Raw genomic sequence first — 21,624 nt, forward strand, 5'->3', positions numbered from 1 at the left:
TTGGACAGCTCCAGGTGCTAGAGTGTGAGAGCTAAGTGCCTGTTATCACCACCATTGCTGTCCCGAGATCTCATCTAGCCACATGCATCGAAAGCCATCTTTCCCCTTATCGCTATACAGTGCCTTTCCCTCTTTCACACCAAGTCGTCCTCCTCTTTCTCCCATTTGCTCTTTTGCGTTCTCGCCGCTCTCCATGTCTTCATCCTCCCCCTTACACCCTCCCTCCGCTCTTTCTCTTTGGATTTAAATGGAGTTTGACATTTCTATGGCAACTTGAGTGTTATCGACAGAGCTTATGTCTTCTAACCTTCAGCGGTGGCCTCTCCTCAATAGGTGGGCTGGTGTTTATTCAGAAATCCATAACGCGCCATTTTAAGAGCAGTAAGCGAAACCATGGTCTTTAAGAGCTGGTGTCAGTGTCCTTGGGCATTTCTTGCAAGCGGCAGCAGCGCCTTAGCCACTTATCAAGAAGGCAGGCACTTGTACTGCAGTAGAAAGACATCCCGAGAAATGATCCAAAGCACTCCGTTTACAATCTCCAGATGGAAACCTGGGCAAAAGGCCGGTCCTTTTCATACCGTCTCCTCATTTTCCCTCTACCTGTGCTATTATATGGCCAGCATGAAACAAGTATGAATGATGATTGATGTTGCAACTCCCCTTGGGTTATTGGGAGAAAAAAAAAATACATAAAAATTTCACTTAAAGCTATGCAGCAGTCTACACAGCAGTAGCGGCTTTGTGAGTATTTTGTCATTAAGCCCAATGGTTGGCCTGTCACCTGGGGATCGATGTGCTAAGACTCCGTGACCGTCTCCTCCTCTGAGGGATATAAGGAGGTGACAGTTCCCATGGTTTCCCCTGCCTGCCTCATCGATCGCAGCCGGGGAAAGGAGGTAGGAACGTCGATTCGTGTCACATTTTTTGCCGTGAAGCTGACTCCGAACCCACCTTTCTTGCTGTAGCTACATTCTGAGGAGGCAACCCAACTGATTGGCTCAAACGCATTAAGGAAATAAATTCCAGAAATTCACTTTTTAAAAGGCACACCTGTTAATTGAAATGCATTCCAGGTGACTACCTCATGAGGCTGGTTGAAAGAATGCCAAGAGTGTGCATAGTTGTTATCAAGGCAAAGGGTGGCCGCTTTGAAGAACCTCAAATATATTTTGATGTGTTTAATACTTTTTTGGTTACTACATGATTCCATGTGTGTTATTTCATAGATTTGATGTCTTCACTATTATTCTACAATGTGGAAAATAGTAAAAATAAAGAAACACCCTGGAATGAGTTGGTGTGTCCTAACTTTTGACTGGTACTGTATATATGCAAAGACATATGATTTTACTGACTTACAGTCCATGTAAAGATATCAGTCAATTGAAATATATTCATGAATCCCTAATCTATGGATTTCACATGACTGGGCAGTGGAGCAGGCATGGGTGGGGCCTGGGAGAACATAGGTCCACCCACTTGGGAGCCAGGCCCAGCCAATCAGATCAGTTTCCTTCCACAAAAGGGCTTTATTACAGATAGAAATACTCCTCAGTTTCACCAGCTGTCCGGGTCGCTGGTCTCAGATGACCCCGCAGGTGAAGAAGCCAGCAATGGAGGACCTGGGCTGGCGTGGTTACACGTGGTCTGCGGTTGTGAATCTGGTTGGATGTACTGCCAAAATCCCTAAAACGACATTGGTGGTGGCTTGTGGTAGAGAAATTGACATTCAATTTTCTGGCAACCGCTCTGGTGGACATTCCTGCATGCCAATTGCACTCTCCCTAAAAACTTGGAGACATATGTGACATTGTGTTGTGTGACCAAAAGAACTTTGGAGAGTGCATGTGAAAACCCCATAATCAAACAGTACAAAGTGGACATTCTATACAGGGTGAGAATAATGTCAACGTCCTCCCTTTCTGCTCAAGGTGTGCCCCATTATCAAATGATTTAAAAGTGACCCTATGTTGACCACTCAGCTGGGTGTGAGTGAGGAAAGACTACCCCTGCAATTACATTTGAGAATCATCTCGCATGCTTTTCCATTTAGTCATAAACCGTAAGCCCAGCTGAAAATTCAGGTGAGTCAACATTCTATCGAAATACTGACTAAAAATGAATTGCTGTGGAATAATGACTGACAACTCGTCAACAATCTGGCCCAAAACTAACAAGGTTTCCTCACACCTGGGCTGAATGGTCTACCCGTACCTCTGACTGTTACCATGTCTATTTTCACCTTTACTCTCAGCAACCTTCCCTGCACAAAGCCAACCTCGGCACACCTGACAGTGCAGCAGTCCCATTCAATCCCACACAAAGGATTCTGCCAACATGGCTGATAGGAGTACAAGATCCGCGAGGAGACCCGTCTGTGCGAAACTAGAACCTCTCCACAGCCCGTTTACTAACAGTTTTCTCATGGCTCTCCTGTCCCTCTGCAGCACACGTACGTTGAGCAATAATGTTTGGAACATCGAATCGCAATGAATAAATAAAAATCACAGTATCGAATCGCAATACATATCGTATCGGCCCCTAAGTATCGTGATAAAAACATATTGTGAGGTCCCTGGCAATTCCCAGCCCTAGTGACAACATTGAGGGAGAGAGAGCGAGAGATCAGAGTAATATCGTTAGGGCCACACACAATTGACTTGGCTAACCATATGTCTCCGGAGCTTATACAAGTGCTGCCAATTCAGATATTGCACCAGTAACTGCATCAATGTTGTGATCGGCATTGCAATAGGGGGATTACAATACTTTCGGACTTTGCTGATCAAGTAAAGTGCATAACGAAATCAAAATCACCAGGCTGAGAGATTCAATCACCCAAGACGCCCTCTCCCATGGTGCTATTGCTTTTACCTACTGCTCCCCTGAGCTCAATGAGAAATCTAACCGTCCTGCAATAAGAGGGAGACTCGCTGATACTCACAGTCTTGAACCTGCGGAGACTGGCAGATGCAGCGTGCAATCAGTCACTGTCGTCGAAGTTCACAGGAAGTGGAAGAAACAATGGTTCAGAAAGAAGAGAGGGAGGTGGGGGTGGACCCCCGCAGAGTGGTCCTCAGCCAAGTCCTGTGATGACAAGAACAACAACATTTATATCAGAAACGTCGACTTTTTTAAACAGACAACAAAATGGCAGTCTCATTTTCGCTTCACCCCTCTGACCGTCCAATCCAGGGTTTGTGATTGTCGTTAGGGAGACAGAGTGGGAGAGAGAGGGCCTCCTAATGTAATCAGCATACAAACATTGACAAATCCATCTGTTTGGGGTGCAATGGAGGGCATGAGTGGTTGACTCAACTTCAACGCTGACCTCAACATGGTCCCCTATTAGTGGGGAAAGGCGGTCAGTGGCATTAGGTTTGACTGACGACATCCACGTAAACAGATCTCGATCATAAAATGACGACACAAACTGTCTATCTGCAAATTTAACCATTCATTCCCCAGAAATATAAAAATAACTATCATTAGAATAGCATCCTTCCTTACCGTGCTATTAGATCACTATTAAAACAAAAACAATCAAGTTAAAAGTAGCCCATTTCCTGGATTTGGCCATTTTTACTGGAGGGAACGTTTTATTTTTGTTGAATAACCTTTACTAATCAGATTTGTTTGAAACGAAGCCTTGGTCCAATTATAATTTAACTTGACTAACGAGCGTGAGCTCCAGAGTTAAAACACACAGCGGCGCCCCACAGGAGACTGGCTGAGGCACTCTAATCTAATCTTACCAGAGAGGAACATGACCACTGAGGTGAGGCCATAGCGCAAACCTGCTACCGTGGCAACGGCAACCCAGAGAGACCACCTGGCCAATAGGAAGCCGAATAAGAGACGAATGGAAAGGCTCTAGGCCCTCAGGCCTCGTAATGGCCCTATTGTTATGATCCATCATCTGTCTGTATTACCCCGTCGCTGCCTTTTTATCTTGTCCTTTCTCCAACGAAACAATGTTTGAGGGTCTTATCCTGATATGCCGCTTCCTCTCCCCCCCATTTCACCCTCTGATGCCTTTCTCATTCTCAATCTGTCCGTCAGCTCGACTTCCTCCGAGTCAGGATTTGTAATACAGATCATTTTTAGATTCCACAACGAGCCCGGTTGTTGCCTTTCTGTTGATCTACAGTCTCTTTATCCATCACTCTTTTACCCAAAGTACAGCCCCTTTCTTCATTCCGCTGGCCCTTTCATTTTAGACAAATGCCTTTGTTTGTATCGCTTATTCCATGATAATGGTGTTCACTGTATGGTCTTTTTACACTGCCAATGTTTGAATTTATTTTCTACACCAAGTCACAAAATCCCTCCGTCATTTAAAAAAATGAAAAATAAATCCATCACAACGGGAGTCGTTTGTACTGTATTTGACAAACTTCATTGAGTGTTTGATGCATGCTTAAACAAGTTGTCTGTCAGGTTGTTTGACTACTGGATGAATGGGATGTTTGGCTGATATCAAGCAGCTATCTGGAGTTGGGGGGAGGGACAATGAATTACTCCATTGATGCATTTTGGTGATTTATTGTGAGCGGTTTGACTTTGGGAGACAATAATGGTATGTTAGGACAAAGATCAATGCAGCCTGCTTGGCCATATCTCTAGTCCTTCCAAAGACTGGACATACTACCGGTCCTGGAACGTTTGGGTAATGGAGCCATTTTTCAAGTTGATTTCAGTTTCCCTCTAGGCAAGGCAGTGAAAAAGAATCTTTACAATAAGGACACCGATCCGAGAGAGTGATTGCGTGAAAGGGCGTGCCTGTGACAGCTACCTCTCATGGCCAACATGTCTACAGGGAATCTATCTGGATTTAACCATGAGCTGAGACAAAGACCAATAAATAAAGGGGGGAGGTAGAGAGAGTGAGGCAGAGAGAGATAGAGGAAGAGAATGAGAGCAGGCAGAAATGGGGTGATGCAGAGGTAAAGAAAATGGAAATATGAAAGAATGATATAGAACTGTGGTGGTGGTGGGGGGGGGGGGGTTGAATAAGGATGAATAAGTGGCAGAGAGAAAGACATCCTCAATAAAGAGAATAATTGACTGGGGAAAATGGTTATGAGAGAGAGGAAAAGGAGAACAGGTGAAGAAAGGTTAAGCTCAAACAGGGCGGACAGACAAATCTACATACGAGAAGATTCTGAGAAAGGAGGCTGCAGTCCCAAACTAACAGCAAAAAGAGAGCGTAGCCTGACAAACAGGTGTCCACCCGGAGAGATGCTGTGGACACACTCCAGTTGACTACGCTGAGCCACTAACGCGAGCGCAAAGACAAATAAGTGCCCCAGAAACATTACTCTGAATTAGTCCAATGTTCAGAAATGATGTGGCTAGGTGTATGGGCACCTATTCTTCCCCCACTTGTTTTAATTCCTAATTCCGTGGTGCCCATTTTCTCATTTATATTCCAGCCCATCTCCTCTTCAATCTGACTTAAACTACAGCTACACTTCTCTCAATGTGCCCCTCAAGAACAAATATGGTTCCTCAAGAAGCTAGCAGACATGGTTGTGACCAATGATGAGTTCTAACGAGTATCCCGGCCTGCCTTAACCAAGTCCATTTTCTCAATCTGTCCCCGTGGCAACACCGGGTCGTAATGAGGCTCATCCTCGTTAGGCCATGATTCATTGACTCCACTCCCCCTCACACCTAATGAAAACCTCTGCTTCCTTCCTCCTTCCTCCTCCTCTCTTTTCCTTTCCACTCAACTTCTCCCCTTTAAATGTCCATCCCTCTTTCTCAAACAGGCCCTCCTCGCCGGTCCTTCGGTTTGTATTAGGACTCCTGACTTTCTCCCCGTCTCAACCCGGTCTCACTTTCTCTCCGGCGTTCTATACCTTCACTCATTTATTCCCCTCCGTTCCGATTCGGTCTAGTCTTCTTTTTTCATCACTTCTCCTCCATGGCTGCCCAACAGCCTGACAGTTAGGTCGGAACCATCACTTGTGATCAATAGGCGTGACCTCACTTCCTGTTCTGAAACGAGCACATCAATAAAATGACTCCCAACCAGGATTTCCAGTCTGTTCGGAGTCACAGAAGACATCAGTTCCAATGAACAGTGCTGAACATCGTTGTGGGATAACCGTAACGATTCCCGATTACTCACAAAACATGGCGAAGAGCATTTCATCACAGGAGGAACGTTACTACTCCACACTACAGAGCACTAATGATACGATCCCCGCTGATATTTTGCGGATGGGACTCAGAGGGGAGAGAACGTCTATTGAAATTAGTTTGTGTGTCGCGCGTGTGTGTATGCACCTTCGTGCATGTGCGAACGTGTCAAATCAAATCAAATTTTATTTGTCACATACACATGGTTAGCAGATGTTAATGCGAGTGTAGCGAAATGCTTGTGCTTCTAGTTCCGACAATGCAGTGATAACCAACAAGTAATCTAACTAACAATTCCAAAACTACTGTCTTATACACAGTGTAAGGGGATAAGGAACATGTACATAAGGATATATGAATGAGTGATGGTATCGAGTACAGTATATACATATGAGATGAGTGTGTAGACAAAGTAAACAAAGTGGCATAGTTAAAGTGGCTAGTGATACATGTGTTACATAAGGATGCAGTCTGATGTAGAGTATAGTATATACATATGCATATGAGATTAATAATGTAGGGTAAGTAACATTATATAAGGTAGCATTGTTTAAAGTGGCTAGTGATATATTTACATCATTTCCCATCAATTCCCATTATTAAAATGGCTGGAGTTGGGTCAGTGTCAATGACAGTGTGTTGGCAGCAGCCACTCAGTGTTAGTGGTGGCTGTTTAACAGTCTGATGGCCTTGAGATAGAAGCTGTTTTTCAGTCTCTCGGTCCCAGCTTTGATGCACCTGTACTGACCTCGCCTTCTGGATGATAGCGGGGTGAACAGGCAGTGGTTCGGGTGGTTGATGTCCTTGATGATCTTTATGGCCTTCCTGTAACAACGGGTGGTGTAGGTGTCCTGGAGGGCAGGTAGTTTGCCCCCGGTGATGCGTTGTGCAGTCCTCACTACCCTCTGGAGAGCCTTACGGTTGAGGGCGGAGCAGTTGCCGTACCAGGCGGTGATACAGCCCGCCAGGATGCTCTCGATTGTGCATCTGTAGAAGTTTGTGAGTGCTTTTGGTGACAAGCCGAATTTCTTCAGCCTCCTGAGGTTGAATAGGCGCTGCTGCGCCTTCTTCACGACGCTGTCAGTGTGAGTGGACCAATTCAGTTTGTCTGTGATGTGTATGCCGAGGAACTTAAAACTAGCTACCCTCTCCACTACTGTTCCATCGATGTGGATAGGGGGTGTTCCCTCTGCTGTTTCCTGAAGTCCACAATCATCTCCTTAGTTTTGTTGACGTTGAGTGTGAGGTTATTTTCCTGACACCACACTCCGAGGGCCCTCACCTCCTCCCTGTAGGCCGTCTCGTCGTTGTTGGTAATCAAGCCTACCACTGTTGTGTCGTCCGCAAACTTGATGATTGAGTTGGAGGCGTGCGTGGCCACGCAGTCGTGGGTGAACAGGGAGTACAGGAGAGGGCTCAGAACGCACCCTTGTGGGGCCCTCGTGTTGAGGATCAGCGGGGAGGAGATGTTGTTGCTTACCCTCACCACCTGGGGGCGGCCCGTCAGGAAGTCCAGTACCCAGTTGCACAGGGCGGGGTCGAGACCCAGGGTCTCGAGCTTGATGACGAGCTAGGAGGGTACTATGGTGTTGAATGCCGAGCTGTAGTCGATGAACAGCATTCTCACATAGGTATTCCTCTTGTCCAGGTGGGTTAGGGCAGTGTGCAGTGTGGTTGAGATTGCATCGTCTGTGGACCTATTTGGGCGGTAAGCAAATTGGAGTGGGTCTAGGGTGTCAGGTAGGGTGGAGGTGATATGGTCCTTGACTAGTCTCTCAAAGCACTTCATGATGACGGAAGTGAGTGCTACGGGGCGGTAGTCGTTTAGCTCAGTTACCTTAGCTTTCTTGGGAACAGGAACAATGGTGGCCCTCTTGAAGCATGTGGGAACAGCAGACTGGTGTAGGGATTGATTGAATATGTCCGTAAACACACCGGCCAGCTGGTCTGCGCATGCTCTGAGGGCGCGGCTGGGGATGCCGTCTGGGCCTGCAGCCTTGCGAGGGTTAACACGTTTAAATGTCTTTACTCACCTCAGCTGCAGTGAAGGAGAGACCGCATGTTTCCGTTGCAGGCCGTGTCAGTGGCACTGTATTGTCCTCAAAGCGGGCAAAAAAGTTATTTAGTCTGCCTGGGAGCAAGACATCCTGGTCCGTGACTGGGCTGGATTTCATCTTGTAGCACTAATGATACGATCCCCGCTGATATTTTGCGGATGGGACTCAGAGGGGAGAGAACGTCTATTGAAATTAGTTTGTGTGTCGCGCGTGTGTGTATGCACCTTCGTGCATGTGCGAACGTGTCCGACGGAGATTACGCATTTCAGCCCCTCTGGAAGCCATTTGCTGGTTGCCCTTGGTAACAGGTAGTGAGAGACCTCTGCTTTAACAGGGTTTAATAAGAATCAATGTCATCACTGCCCAACAGGCGAAACGCCCTCCCCCCAGTCATACTTGAGGGAAACGGACACACATACACACACACACACACCAGAGCTTCACATGTTCCAGAAGCCCCTCTCCCCCACACACACACTCTAGAGCCATCACAGCCACTCCCCTCAGAGCACTTCTACTACAACGACGTGGGGGGTCAGCTGAAGGGAAGGAGCTGATTGGCTGAATCACTGCTGGGATTACAACCGTAGTAAAGTGGAGTGCAGCAAGGTCAAGGATAACCCTACAGACCTTTTGGGGGGTGGTTTTGACGTTTTTACAATGGTGGGTGGGTTATTCAAGGGGTTAATTTAGTAACAGAGTGCCATAGGGGTTAATCCCAGGACCCCTCTGTTTTCCACGGGTTCGTCTGTCTGTGTTAACTCTGGGATATGCCATTTGGGACAACGCAGGAGACTACACACGGTAGCAACGAGACAAAGACGTCATGCGCTTTCACTGCCCACTATCGTCAGCTGGGTAATCAGAATGGCTTACTGCCTGATAACAAACAATGTCTGGGCAAACAGAGACACAATGGACATGGTCATCGACATACGCAGGCAGGCAGGCAGACAGACACTCAGAGTTCATCCATATCTCTGAATGTATAAACATAACGGTTTTTCTTCCAATGGAACAAACTTAAGGGAGGATGCAGTCCAACAGTAAGGGCTTGAACAAGATGTCAAATCGGGACTGAGCAATTAACCCCAATTATGGGGCAAACTGTGATAAGGGGATGAACAAAGCAAGGTCTCATAAGCTCTTTTGTTGCCACATCTCGCCATAACTCTCGTATACTGCAGTCCAAAAGAGGGGTGGGGGGGGGGAAACAGTATTTTTGATGCAGGGAAATTGTCAAAATTAAAGGAGAAGAGGGAGGGTGGAGAGGAAGAGCAGAGGCAGGCTGGAGAGCAAGAGGAGAGGGAGAGGCAGGAAAAGATGTGAAGGTGATAAACAAAGACGTCATAAGAAGGAAGAGGGGAGACGAGGAGAAGAGTGTGTGTAAGGAAAGGAGGAGAGAATAACGAGAGAGCGGTGGAAGAGTGGCAGAGAAGCAGAGGTAGGGGAGAGAGAAAGAGGGAGAGAGAAAGAGGGAGAGCGAAAGAGGGAGAGAGAAAGAGGGAGAGAGAAAGAGGGAGAGAGAAAGAGGGAGAGAGAAAGAGGGAGAAAGAAGAGGGAGAAAGAAGAGGGAGAAAGAAGAGGGAGAAAGAAGAGGGAGCGAGAGAGATAAAGAAACAGAGCAAGGGAGTAGCCAGGCAGAACTAATTGAAGACCCACTGGTGAGGTGGAGTGGGTGCCTCTGTGTTGCCTGGAGCGAAGGCTCAAGGCGGTTGTTGCCCAGGAACCCTCCCCCTCTCTCTCTATGGCTGTTGATGGAATTGGCTAATTGGATCAGACAGATTACAGATGTCTAAGGACGCAGGCTAACTGTTTGTGCGTAGGTGTGTGTGTGTCTTTATGAACGTGTCTCTATGGTTGCTTTTGTGACTTATGGAGAATTGTGTTTCTAATTCCCAGAGACCGGTTTCAGATGCAACAAGAAGGCCATTTTATGTGTATCGTGCAATACTTGTATGTGGGTAGACGTGCATAACTAGTGTACCAAATATGCTTATGAGTATATAGCTCACCCACATTCACGCGGGCTGGTCCACAACTTATATCCTATGAAAAACGTATTATGCCTAGAGTTTCACCGTACAGTTCATTGAAAGCTCAAGTATAAACTCCATAGCGCATCACTTTAGGTCAGCGGTAAACTTGTGCTCAACGTGAAGATTTATTTTATTTTTTTTGCAACGGGAAGTAATAGCTTTACATTTCGATTGGGAAATGCCTAATGGTTGTGTTTTTGTAGTCTTATGATTATGATTGGGACCTACTGGCTTATTATGTCTGAGTGATGCTGTGTGTGGCTGCTGTCTTTCATTCGGCCCTATGCAGTGGTGTCGTGGAGTCTGGAGAAGTGGGTATATTAAAATTGCCAAAATGGCCTGCCCAGCGAAGGAAAGGCACCCAGATTCCTGTGTTTTCCTATACATTTTAAAATTTGTTTTCCTATATATTTTTCAGTTTTGCCCTCTCAAAATCACCCTTTTTTTATTGTAGAAAAACAACAAAAAAGGTGATGTTCTGTCCAGGGGGGTGCTGAGGAGTATTTTGGTAATAATGTATCATCTTTGTTCAATCTGATTGGGTGGGCCTGGGTCCCTGATGCAAACAGGGCATGACGACTGAATTGCGCATCACAAATAGCCTACTAACTAAGACCTTGGACTAAACTTTTTCAATGCCTTGTTTGCAAACCCATTGTTGTCTTAGTTATAATATCTACCAGTAAATGCTAAGTTGAAATGTCTTTCCTACCTACCCTACCGATGTCATTCTTCTGTGAGCTGCTCCATGCCAAAACCAGTTGAGAGCTGTGCGCTCTTGCTGCCTGCAGATGATATTCCGCTGAAACTCGCACATGTGAATATATTTCAGGTGCTTTGCGATTGTGTAGGGTACTTTCTGCATGATTTCTCTATTGTACTAATTAATTCATAAGTTGTATTCCTCCACTCCACCCATTTGATATGTGTCCGTGGGAATTAAGAAGTGAGTAAAAGCAGGGGCGCAGCTTTGATTTTAGAAATGGGAAGGACACACGCATGTGTGTATACACACACACACACAGTCAAAAGTTGACACACCTACTCATTCCATGTTTTTCCTTTATGTTTACTATTTTCTACATTGTAGAATAATAGTGAAGACATCAAAACAATGAAATAACACAAATGGAATCATGTAGTAACCCAAAAAAAGTAACAAAAAAAAGTGTTAAACAAATCAAAATATATTTGAGATTCTTCAAAGTAGCCACCCTTTGCCTTAAATGACAACGTTGCACATTCTCTCAACCAGCTTCACCTGGAATGCTTTTCCAACAATCTTGAAAGAGTTCCCACATATGCTGAGCACTTGTTGGCTGCTTTTCCTTCCTTCTCTGCAGTCCAACTCATCCCAAACCATCTCAATTGGGTTGAGGTCAGGTGATTGTGGAGGCCAGGTCATCTGACGCAGCACTCCATCACTCTCCTTATTGGTCAAATAGCCCTTACACAGCCTGGAGGTGTGTTGAGTCATTGTCCTGTTGAAAAACAAATGATAGTCCCACTAAGCGCAAATCAGATGGGATGGTGTATTGCTGCAGAATGCTGTGGTAGCCATGCTGGTTAAGTGTGCCTTGAATTCTAAATAAATCACACAGTTCACATAGTGTCATTTTTTCAACTCAACCCACTAAGACCTAACACTAACAAATGCAAAATTGCATTGTTGTCATCAGCTCTGGGTACAATAGGCACAGATCTAAGATCAGCTTAAATTGTTCACATCCAAATATGAACAAATAAGTAATCAAATGCAAAACTGACTTTAGATCAGTCTATGGATGACTAACTCCTACTCCCTATTGTTATTACGATGTTGTGAAAGATTTAGGTCTACTTACTGGTAAGCCTCTACAAGGCTTTAGTAAATCTCTCTATAAGACTATAGCAGAGATTATGGCCTCTAGTGAGTTAAAGGGGATGAGGGGAAACGATCACTGGGAGTTGAGTGCCTCAGAAAGCCTATATTTAATGTTGTGATGTTTCTTAAAGGGATACAGAGATGTTTAGGCATGCAATTAGTCATGATGACTGACAATTAATCATGATACTTAATTTGTGAATGCGTTGTTACAAGGGACATTCATGTTCTGCATTAAAAGACATAGCGAACAAATGAACATTTACATGCAGAAATGCACCTGTCTACATTGTAAATATATAACCATAAAGACGACAACTGGTCTTGCACCTTTAAAGGAGCGCCACACTTGGGAGAGATTTCTTGTTTTTTTTGGCACAGACCATGACATATCTTCTACAGGTGATGTCAGAGAACCGTAAAGAAGTTAGCCTGAAGCTCTAAATCAGAATGTCCTCTCTTGACACACATGTGCAGGCTCGAACACACACACACACACACACTTTGCCTCAATCCTCACTGCTTCCAAAACAATTATCACCAACACCACACAACTCACCCTCCTTTAGTTGGCTCCTCAGGAGTTTGAGGCATGTTCTAATTGGCTCCTGTGGTGTTCCTGGGACCGCTCTAATTGTCTGAGAGAGTAGTAGGTCTCCTCCTAGCAACCCCATTATAGAGATGCTGCCGACTGACAAGGAAACTTGCCACTGCTGGTGACAAGGCTTGTTTGTCAGTGTCTGGAGGTTATAGGACGAAGAAAATAAAAAAACAATAACATCCGCTTTGCTTGACATCATGAGTAGTGTGTCTCAAAGACACTTTTCAGACCATGCCATGTTGACAGGGTCCACTTTATGGCTCACTTTTTCAAGAGGGCTCTCTCCGCACTATGACAGATACTAGATTCAAACCAGAGCCCTCTGTGTGTGTGTGTGTGTGTGTGTGTGTGTGTGTGTGTGTGTGTGTGTGTGTCCGTTCACTGTAGGCCCACTGTGAATATTCACACCCACGCGTTGATATTTACCCAAACTCCTGCCGATGCATCCCATTACCCTTCTAAAATGCCCCTCGCCGCCACCCGGCTGTCACCTGTATAAACACACAGCTTCAACGCAAAACACATACACTACATACACACGCACAAAAAGTCACACACAACGGCAACAAAAACCCATACGTAGAATGTATGCACACATGACTGTAAGTCGCTTTGGATAAAAGCGTCTGCTAAATGGCATATATTATTATTATTATATATTATTATTATATTATTATTATCTGTACATAGAGCTCAGGGCTACATCGCAAACAGAGATTAACTGAGTCGCATTGGAATACAATATCATATTACAATAGGTCATTTAAGGTCATTTATAGGTCATTTAAGATACTTTTATCCAAAAGTATCTGCTAAACGATGATCATATATATTTAGAACTATTCTTGTGACCCTTGCGGGAATCAAACTAAGCACCCTTGGCGCTAGCACCACACTCTAACCTACAGAGTCTTCTGATCCACAACAGTGCCACAAAAGATTCACAATAGATTTCCGTTACAATGATCTGAGGACAGCAGTTATATATTTTTTTCCACAAACCCATCACTTAGGAGGTGTAGTGGATTCTGCAAAGACGAAATGTACCGTTGTGACCACCTGAAGTTCCCAATCAGTTTTAATCGAACATTTATCCGACCCTCCATCACGGTGTAGGATAGACCGTACAACTGCTTTCTCCTGGTTTGAACGGGACATTTTGCCTCGATGTTGATTCTGGGGCCAACTTGAGGAGAAAGTCTTACATGGAAGTGAAATACAAGTAAAAACTCCCCTAAAGTATAGGTTCCTGTTCAAAACATGTTACCCCATACCTCCCTCCCGAAAACAACTCTGCAATCCCCGCTGTACTTCTCTCTGTCCAGACAAAGCAAAGATAGTGGTCGAAAACAATCTCAGGCAGTACATGTGTGTGTGTGTGTTGGCGGTGTGTGTAGAAACACAGATCGGTAGATATGTGGAAATAAACTCCTGCAGTCAACATTCCTCGGCTTGAGACAGTTAATCTCCCCGTGGCATGTCTTCCATCTCTACAAATGTCATAAACAAGCCACGCTCTCGCTCTTCCCCTTCTCCTACTGGCCTCGGCTTCTTTTCCTCCTCCTCCTTTTCCTCCTCCCCATCTGTCCGTCTTTGCCCTCCCACTCACCTTGACATCTCTATCCATTTCTCCGTTCCCTTCCTGCTGTTCCCTCCCTTAGTCCACACCCACCTTTCCACGTAGACACACTCCATGCTCCCTGTAAAACATGGCTGAGCCAGAGACACCTAGAATCCTTTCCATCTACACTGGCTGTCCATCTACACTGGCTGCCTTGTGATAGATATGGTTTTGTCTTGTTTAGGCATTTAAGATGGGAGACCCTCACTTTCGCAATCACTGATGGCTTACAGTACACGGGCTGAGGCCTAGTGTGTGCATGTTTTTTTTTACTATGTGTATCTGTGGCCAAAAAATGCCAACAGGCTTGGCCCAGAGGTTCAAAGGTTACAGGATGACCGAGGATACCCTGGAATGTGGACCTAATTGCTCCTCTGCTGCTCAGTGGAACTGACTCATTTATGGTTGAGGTTGGGCAACCATAACCCTCCCATGACTGACACAGAGAACCTGTTTGTGTGTTTCGGTGTGTGTGACAGACCATGGATGTAAGTGTCTGTCTGTATACGAGTGTGTATGTGTGCACCTACCAATGCATCTGCCTATTTCTCGGTGTGACAGGCCGCATCTGTCTGTAGGCGTAAAGAGAAACACAAACAGAAGCCTTACAACACACACAGCACACTCAGAAGTGGAGGATGCAGTGTTAAAAAGGCAGCCTTGGCATGTGTAGCATTTTGCCAGGTTCCAGGGGGAGCTGAAAGCATTGGGGCCCTCGTTCCACCCTAACACATGTCACATGGACACCGTGACGTTTCCTGTGTGGCAGAATTCTTCGCCTGCCTAAAAGACCATGCACCTCCACTAAATCCAATCCGCAACAAGGAACTTAAGGTGGAACAAGGTTCATAACATAATTGGAAATGTTATCTGCTGGTTGTCTTGGACCGACGACCCTGGCAATATTTTGACACGGATAAAATGCTCCGAGATGAGCAGAAACTTGCCGGTGGGGATCTTTTTTTACGCTGTCCACGAGGGGATGATTCAAAGTGAACGGTGCGTATACGATGACCGCACAACGTTCATGTGACAAGGATCACATCCTGCGTGTTCCAAACTCCGTGTCATCCATTGAGTAGTTCATCACAACGTAGGAATAAAACAGGTGCCAAATGCTCCAGTCATTTAACGTCTAGTTGAGCGATCAAGTGTTGAGGACAGCCACCAGAACTCTTTAAACATTTCGTCAAAGATATCTCATGTCATGTTTTACATTGAATAAGCCTCGAACAGCCGACCATCGAGCAGAGGCCACATTTGGTCTAAGCGCCATTACTTTGAGCTTTTTATAATGTCAGCTTTACTGCCTCTTATACACAATGCACACAGCTCAGCAGTGTTAAGTCCTACTAGCCCATATATAACCCTGTCTTAATACCACACAAATACTGTAATCATATGTTATAAATACTGTATATGCACGCAAGCATACACAGTAGACATACACATACGCACACAATCACAGATGCAAACACACACACACACACACACAACAGACATTAACAAAATAATCCACTCTGCCCAGCTACAGTACATTCGGAAAGTACTCAGACCCCTAGACTTTTTCCGCATTTTGTTACATTACAACCTTATTCTAAAAATAATTCAATTGTTTTTTCTCTCATCAATCTACACACAATACCCCATAATGACAAAGCAAAAACAGGTTTTTAGACATTTTTGAAAAATTATACAAATTTAAAAAACATTGAAATATCACATTTACTTGAGTTTTCAGACCCTTTACTCAGTACTTTGTTGGAGCCCCTTTGGCAGCGATTACAGCCTAAAATATTCTTGGGTATGACACTACAAGTTGGGCGCACCTGTATTTGGAGAGTTCTTCTCATTCTTCTCTGCAGTTCCTCTCAAGTCATGTCAGGTTGGATGGGGAGTGTCACTGCACAGCTATGAATGTCAAGGACATTCAGAGACTTGTCCCGAAGCCACTCCTGCATTGTCTTGGCTGTGTGCTTAGGGTCGTTGTCCTGTTAGGTGAACCTTTGACCCAGTCTGAGGTTCTGAGCGCTCTAGGGCAGGTTTTCATCAAGGATCTCTGACCTTTGCTCTGTTAATCTTTTCCTCGATCCTGACTAGTCTCCCAGTCCCTTCCACTGAAGAACATCCCCACAGCATGACGCTGCCAACACCATGCTTCACCATAGGGATGGTGCCAGGTTTCCTCTAGACGTGACACTTGGCATTCAGGCCAATGAGTTCAATCTTGGTTTCATCAGACCAGAGAATCTTGATTCTCATGGTCAGAGTCCTTTAGGTGCCTTTTGGCAACCTCCAAGCAGGCTGTCGTGTGCAGTTTTGGTGGTTCCAAACTTCTTCCATTTAAGAATGATGTAGTCCACTGGGTTCTTGGGGACCTTCAATGCTGCAGAAATGTCTTAGTACCCTTCCCTAGATCTGTGCTTTGACACAATCCTGTCTCTGAGCTTTACGGACAATTCCTTGGACCTCATGGCTTGGTTTTTGCTCTGACATGCACTGTCAACTATGGGACCTAACATAGACAGGTGTGTACCTTTCCAAATCATGTCCAATCAATTGAATTTACCACAGGTGGACTCCAATCAAGTTGTAGAAACATTTTAAGGATGACCAATGGAAACAGGATGCCGCTGATCTCAATTTCGAGTCTCATCGCAAAGGGTCTGAATACTTATGTAAATAAGGTATTTGGTTTGACATTTTTCATATATTTCTTCAATTTTATTTTTATTTTTACGGTTTTCGCTTTGTCATTGTGGGGTATTGTGTGTAGATTGATGGGGGGGGGGGGGGGTTTATCAGGCTGTAACATAACATGTGGAAAAGGTCAAGGGGTCTGAATACATTCCGAATGCACTGCATTTGTCACACGAACAGCAGCATACACTACTAGTCTAAACCTTGTAAATGTAAAACACTAACACATTTCCACTATGTCTGTTATTGATATCTGAAAAGCAGGAATTCACACACTAACACCCGAAGCTATATCGTTCACGGAAGTAGTGCAATGTATGGTGTCAATCTTTCAGAACCTGGAATTCACAGTCGCACCATCAAAAGGACTTGTGCAAGCTCTGGTGTTAATCTGTGAAGATACTCACAAACACGCTCATGGACACACTCGCACATGCATGACCATGAGTGATCAGCGTGGGAGGGGTCACGGCCAAATATGGTAGTCTTACAAGAGGTTTCAAAAATTGCAAGTCTATGCAATTGTTGTACATTCCTAAAAGAGGCTGTGGGATTCATACAGTGCAGTGATAAAGTTATGATTACCGTCTATGTTTTTACTGTTTTTGTATACAGAGAAAGTGCATTCTAACCCTGGCCCTCATCCATCCATCCATTAACCCACCCACTCACCTGGCACGGCTACCATCTGATCTGGGATCTGCACTTGTCGCACATAAAAATAAAAAAAAGGGCCTGTCAGTAGTCTGTATGGTTGGCACATCTGTCCTAAAGATAAGGCTGAGCCCCGTAACGATGAATGGGGGTAAGACTGGCAACACGCCTCTATGGGATGGATCTGATAAGGGCTTCTCACTAGGCCCTGATTTGGCTCCCTCTGGTCCAGGATTAGTCACAGGCGAGACAGCGTTAGAATAGTCTAGTGCTGAGCGATTCACCAACATTTTTTTTGTGGTTATTATACAACTAATTGACCGGCATCGGTTCAATTACTTGAAATACTTTGTTCTTTTTATTATTTTTTTGAGAGCCCAACGCGCCGTTTATCTAGAGAGAAATCAAATCCTTCACGAGAGAAATCAAGTCGAGAACTATGTGGGACGCTGGGCGGAAGGGAGTTGCAGTTTTCACAAAGCAAATATTCAACTAATATAGTTCAGCTCAGAAATGTTGTAAACAACTGCAATTACCATAATCCATTGCACCGGTTCTTTCAGGCTCGGACAAAGACGCATCCAGTTTTTCACCTGCTACATTAGGTTAGACACACACAGACTGCACAAAAGAGGGAGGGATAGAGACAGTTGATGAAAGTATGCCTTATCTACTTTGAAGAACTAGTAAAATTATTTTGTCAGACAGCTCTACATTACACTTAGGGAGGCTAGCTAAATAAGATGGCTAAAGACAGTACAGTATGGGGAGTAGTGGCAGAGATAATGTCACGTTCTGACCTTTATTTCCTTTGTTTTTGTATTTATTTAGTATGGTCAGGGTGTGAGTTGGGGTGGGCAGTCTGTTTGTTTTTCTATGATTTGGGGATTTGTATGTTTCGGCCTAGTATGGCTCTCAGAGGCAGGTGTCATTAGTTGTCTCTGATTGAGAATCATACTTAGGTAGCCTGGGTTTCACTGTTTGTTTGTGGGTGATTGTCTATGTTAGTTGCTTGTGTCAGCACAGTCCTTATGATAGCTTCACGGTCGTTATTTGTTTATTGTTTTTGTATTCAGTGTTTAGTACTTTCTTTAATTAAATATTCATCATAAACACATTCCAGACATTGGTCCTCCGATCCTTCGCCTCTCCTCTTCAGATGAAGAGGAGGAAGACCGTGACAGATAACGTCAGATGGTTGTCTGGATGCTACTGGCTGAGCAGAGAAGAGTTGATAAAGTAATGAAAAATGATAAAGTCAGCAAATAAAAACTAAGTAATATACAATTTTATAGTCATTTCCTATTTTTCTATTGATGTTTACCCAATGTGGACATAACAGACAATGGAATATTTTCAATGTTATGGCAATTGAATGTACACTATTTTTGGCTTTGGAATTTGCATTTAAAAGCTCTAAACTCTAAATTTCATAATGCATTTCATGTTATTATACACACACACAACTGAAACCGAACAGACCTCAAAAAGCACTAATTGCTCAGCACTAGAATAGTCTGATCTGGACTGGAGTAAATCTCTTATTGAGATTAGACGGTTAGCTTGATTAGGTTTGGCGAGCGGCTCAAGATTAAATCAGATGGCGACTGTTTTTTTTAGGAGCGAGGGATGAGGAGGATATGTAAGGGCATGTGCATTCATGAACGCACACACACACACAACCTCCTTTGGTGGGGAAACCTCTAGCAGGGAAATATTTCCTCTCTGCCTAGCCACTCGATAACCCAGCCTGGTGTTTAACGACGTTCTCATTGTGTTCCCGTCAGGGGATCAATGTCCTGTACCTTGGCTTGAGTACTGTAGAGCAGTGGAGGCTGCTGAGAAGAGGACGGCTCTTAATACTGGCTGGAACAGAGCAAATGGAATGGTATCAAACACACAGAAACCTTAGGTGTGTTCAAATACCCATACTAACATTCTGTATACTACATACTTAAATGAGTATATACTATTAGTTCCTTTTAGAACACTGTAACCGAGCGGGTGAGTGTACTCTGTCTACCGGAAGTTGATGCTGTTGCTATGCAACCTCCTGCTAGCATAACACATTTCTAGCTAGACTTCGGGTGTGTTCTTAAATTTCATCTGGAGTGCCAGAGTGCGCTCTGGGGGTTCATAAATGCAAGGGCATTGTCAGATTGTCCGTTCATAAATTCAGAGCGTTTCCCTAGTCTCGGCGCACACACTGGACGCTGTGGCCGAGGAGTAGGGTTGAGCTGAGCGTTCTGACCGTCACAACGGCAGTAAAGCACCCAAGCTAACTGGCTAGCTACTTCCAGACACAAATGAGAGAACACCTCACTCTGACCATTTTACTCGCCCTAGCAGAGCTGGTTAGGCAGTTGTCATGTTATCCAGAGCGTTGGTAAATGTGCTGTTGGCAACAATTGAATTACGCTTTTTGCCAATGTTTTCTGAGACTGGCCACATTCAACGTGTGTTGGGCGTTTGTAAATTCATCAGTTATTCTGTGCTCTGGCAGTCAGACGAGTGCTCTGAAATCAGTAGATAATTTACGAACACACCCGAACCACTATTCCACTTAGCTAAGCAATGAATAACCTGAATAATCAAGTCAATAAACGTTGGGTAATTAGATAGCATGAAGTAAGTATACTGGCAAGTTTGATGTATTAGTAGCCAACTATCGTTACAGTAGGTAGCTAACATACCGGAACATACTGCTTTAATGATATGCTATGCGGTTCTTAAGGATAGTGTAGCTAACAAATTGTCAGCCAACATAACGTGTAACCTAACTTATTTGAGAAGTCATAACACTGGTCAACATTTTCTTAACATTTGTCATAATTAGTTAACGCAACGATTTTGTATCTCCTCTCGCCGGACTGCATATTTTCTGCCATTTTCTTAAAATCTGAAACCGTGAAGCCACGCCCATTTTCTGAAGAATTGCATTATGGGGACTAAAAGCACGGAAATAGTCCATTGCTTGTATACTTTGTATTTTGTCACAAGTAGTACGACATCCGGAAACTTTTGGCATACTAACTAACTATATCCATACTATGACCAATAAACATAGTACAAACTCAATTTACATCACAAATAGTCCAGTTACTATGAGTATTCGAACACAGCTCGTGTTTGACACCATTCCACTGATTCCGCTCCAGGCATTACCACGCGCCCATCCTCCCCAAATAAGTTGCCACCAACCTCCTGTGCTGTAGACAAGCCCTCGGGCACAACACACAGCCACCTTATTTACCATATATTTATTTTATTTAACTAGGCAAGTCAGTTAATAAGAAATTCTTATTTACAGTGACGGCCTACACCGGCCAAACCCGGATGACGCTAGGCAAATTGTGCGCCGCCCTATGGGACTCTCAATCACGGCCGGATGTGATGCAGCCTGGATTCGAACCAGGGTGTCTGCAGTGACGCCGAAAGCACTGATATGCAGTGTCTCAGATCGCTGCACCACTCGGGAGCCTCAAAGACTGATGCTTCAAATGATTCCTACAGACACCACTCTCTGTGCAACAACGTTCATTTGGAACTGTCATTTTGTGTAGTTGGATAAGCCCAACTAAGTACAGTTTGCACATACAAAGTAGTTCACAGGTTCATTGATAACCAAATTTGAAATATCTGAATCTACTAATGAAGCTTGGAATCACATGGCCTCAACACAATTCACGTGTGCGTGCATGGGCAAGTAAGTGTGCAAATGTGTGTGTGTGCATGCAAGGGAGTATGTGTGTGCCTTCGTGTGGAGCATCCCTCCCGTCGCTCCCTGAAGATGAACGAGCCAAGAGGGTGGAAATGAGGTTGGAGACACCGTCCAAATCTCCGGAAATCTGATTGCGAGGGCTCGGAAAAGCAGCGGGAATAGGCCTTTTGGAAGGATATTTCCCGTCGCTTAATCTGCTCTCCATCTCCCCAATGTGGGA

General features: G+C 44.6%; 1 protein-coding gene across 3 annotated transcripts in view; it reads right to left on the reverse strand.

Annotated features, from left to right (window-relative positions):
- Positions 1-21,624, reverse strand: part of LOC124012175 (semaphorin-6D-like) — a 98,662-nt gene that overhangs the window by 41,628 nt on the left and 35,410 nt on the right. For all 3 annotated transcript variants that reach the window (XM_046325656.1, XM_046325660.1, XM_046325655.1), the window contains exon 3: positions 2,945-3,087. The gene's annotated coding sequence lies outside the window, so the exon portion shown is untranslated. The remainder of the gene's footprint in view (positions 1-2,944; positions 3,088-21,624) is intronic.

The sequence above is a fragment of the Oncorhynchus gorbuscha genome, linkage group LG24 (genome assembly GCF_021184085.1).
Source record: "Oncorhynchus gorbuscha isolate QuinsamMale2020 ecotype Even-year linkage group LG24, OgorEven_v1.0, whole genome shotgun sequence".
Classification (NCBI taxonomy): domain Eukaryota; kingdom Metazoa; phylum Chordata; class Actinopteri; order Salmoniformes; family Salmonidae; genus Oncorhynchus; species Oncorhynchus gorbuscha.